Source organism: Schistocerca cancellata, chromosome 3 (assembly GCF_023864275.1).
Source record: "Schistocerca cancellata isolate TAMUIC-IGC-003103 chromosome 3, iqSchCanc2.1, whole genome shotgun sequence".
Lineage (NCBI taxonomy): Eukaryota > Metazoa > Arthropoda > Insecta > Orthoptera > Acrididae > Schistocerca > Schistocerca cancellata.
Genome location: NC_064628.1, coordinates 510,118,224 through 510,121,242, shown reverse-complemented (window position 1 = coordinate 510,121,242; position 3,019 = coordinate 510,118,224).

Below are 3,019 nucleotides of genomic sequence, written 5' to 3'. Positions count from 1 at the left end.
GATGCTTCGAGTAAGGAGGAGAAATGCGTACCATCACGTTTCCGACTTTGATAAAGGTCGGATTGTAGCCTATCGCGATTGCGGTTTATCGTATTGCGACATTGCTGCTGGCGTTGGTCGAGATCCGATGACTGTTAGCAGAACATGGAATCGGTGGGTTCAGGAGGGTAATACGGAATGCCGTGCTGGATCCCAACGGCCTCGTATCACTAGCAGTCGATATGACAGGCATTTTATCCGCATGGCTGTAACGGATCGTGCAGCCACGTCTCGATCCCTGAGTCAACTGATGGGGACCTTTGAAAGACAACAACAATCTGTACAAACAGTTCGATGATGTTTGCAGCAGCATGGACTATCAGCTCGGAGACCATGGCTGCGGTTACCCTTGACGCTGCATCACAGGAGCTCCTGCGATGGTGTACTCAACGACGAACCTGGGTGTACAAATGGCAAAACGTCATTTTTTCGGATGAATCACGATTCTGTTTACACCATCATGATGGTCGCATCCGTGTTTGGCGACATCGCGGTGAACGCACATTAGAAGCGTGTATTCGTCATCGCCATACTGGCGTATCACCCGGCGTGATGGTATGGGGTGCCATTGGTTACACGTCTCGGGCACCTCTTGTTCGCATTGACGGCACTTTGAACAGTGGACGTTACATTTCAGATGCGTTAAGACCCGTGGCTCTACCCTTCATTAGATCCCTGCGAAACCCTACATTTCAGCAGCATAATGCGCGACCGCATGTTGCAGGTCGTGTACGGGCCTTTCTGGATACAGAAAATGTTCGACTGCTGCCCTCGCCAGCACATTCTCTAGATATATCACCTATTGAAAACGTCTGGTCAATGGTGGCCGAACAACTTGCTCGTCACAATACACCACTCACTACTCTTGATGAACTGTGGTATTGTGTTGAAGCTGCATGGGCAGCTGTACCTGTACACGCCATCCAAGCTCTGTTTGGCTCAATGCCCAGGCGTATCAAGGCCGTTATTACGGCCAGAGGTAGTTGGTCTGGGTACTGATTTCTCAGGATCTATGCACCCAAACTGCGTGAAAATGTAATCACGTGTCAGTTCTAGTACAATATATTTGTCCAATGAATACCCGTTTATCATCTGCATTTCTTCTTGGTGTACCAATTTTAATGGCTAGTAGTGTATATGTTGCGATCCTCTCAGCTTGGCGCCCCAAGCGACGGCTTCTGTCGCCTGGGCCTAAAAATGGCCCTGTTAATTCCATAGATAATTTGAATAAAAAATCTTATCGCGTGACACACTGGCGAAATGATGCTCACGGCACATGTTCTGTGTGTTACAATTTGATAAATAATCAGTTCACTGCCACGCGCCTTTCACTGTTCAGAATTTTACTGAAAGTTAGTACGTCCTGCATGAATATTCCTAAGAGTAGAATACATTTACGTAGACTCATTCCTATCTGCACCTCACTTTCGATGCTCTACTTCGACTTCACAAGTTAGCACCTCTCTCCAAAATCTCAAAACAACAGCTTAAAGTCGAGATACTGGCTACTCAAATGTGTGTGAATTCCTAAGGGACCAAACTGCTGAGGTCATCGGCCCCTATATTTACACACTACTTAAACTAACTTATGCTAAGGACAACACACACACCCATGCCTGAGGGAGGACTGGAACCTCCGGCGGGAGGGGCCAAGCAAATCAAGATATGGCGCCTCTAACCGCGCCGCCACTCCACCCGTCTACTGGCTACTCCTCAATGTTTTATCATACAGGGTAAATGCCTAATTTATTGTAAATGTGGGAATGGTTCAGTGTCAAAATTTCTACACAGGAACTTCCGCCTTTGGCAATTTTTGTCATGCAATTGTATTCTCACTTACATAAGGCCGGCTAGTATGGCCGAGTGGTTCTAGGCGCTTCAGTCTGGAACCGAGCGACCGCTATGTTTGCGGGTTCGAATCCTGCCTTGGGCATGGATGTGTGTGATGTCCGTAGGTTAATTAGGTTTAAGTAGTTCTAAGTTCTAGGGGACTGATGACCACATAGGTAAAGTCCCATAGTACTCAGAGCCATTTTAACCATTTACATAAGAATGATGAAAATTAGGTGTCTGATAAGGTAAGAAGTGAGGAACTTGTTGTAGAAACTACGACCGAAGAAATATGTCGAAAATATTAACTAAAACAGGTTGACAGAACATGTGTTAAGACAGTAGGAGAATACAGATACGGTACTAGAAAGAATAGTAGGGGGTAAAAACTGTAGGGGAAGACAGATATTGAAATACATGCATCATTTAACTGAAAATTCTTAGTGCAAATGGAGAGTCTGGCACAGGAGAGAAAGTCACAACGAGCTGCATGACATCCTTCAGAGGACCGGACACACACACACACACACACACACACACAAACACACACACACACAAAAGCTGGCTTCCTTTGAGAATTTCGTATATGTTTTTGCTGTTGTAGTTGTGATTCTTAGTCCGAAGACAAACCTTACATAACTATCGCTACCTGGATCCACTTCGACCTTCTTATCGCATTATAACCTCAACGGCTCTTCTTTTCCTACCTTCCTCTCTCGCCCCCCTCTCCACCACCCCCTACTCGCACACAACAAGCCATTACCAAATCACGACTTCTTGATGCCTCAGGAAAGTGTCCTCTCAACTATCCCTGCATGCTTTTAGTTGAGTTGCAAAATAAATTTCTTTGCTTTCACTCCTCATTATCCGATCTGCCCTTCTGATCTTCAGCACCACATTACAAAAGCTTCTATTATCTTTTTGTCTGAACTGTTTATAGCTTGTATTTAAATTCAGGACAAGGCCTACACCTTCCCAAAAGATTTTCCAGTACTTATATTTTTAGCTTCTGTAAAGTTTGGAAGGTAGGAGACGAGATACTGGCAGAAGTAAAGCTGTGAGTACCGGGCGTGAGTCGTGCTTCGGTAGCTCAGATGGTAGAGCACTTGCCCGCGAAAGGCAAAGGTCCCGAGTTCGAGTCTCGGTCGGG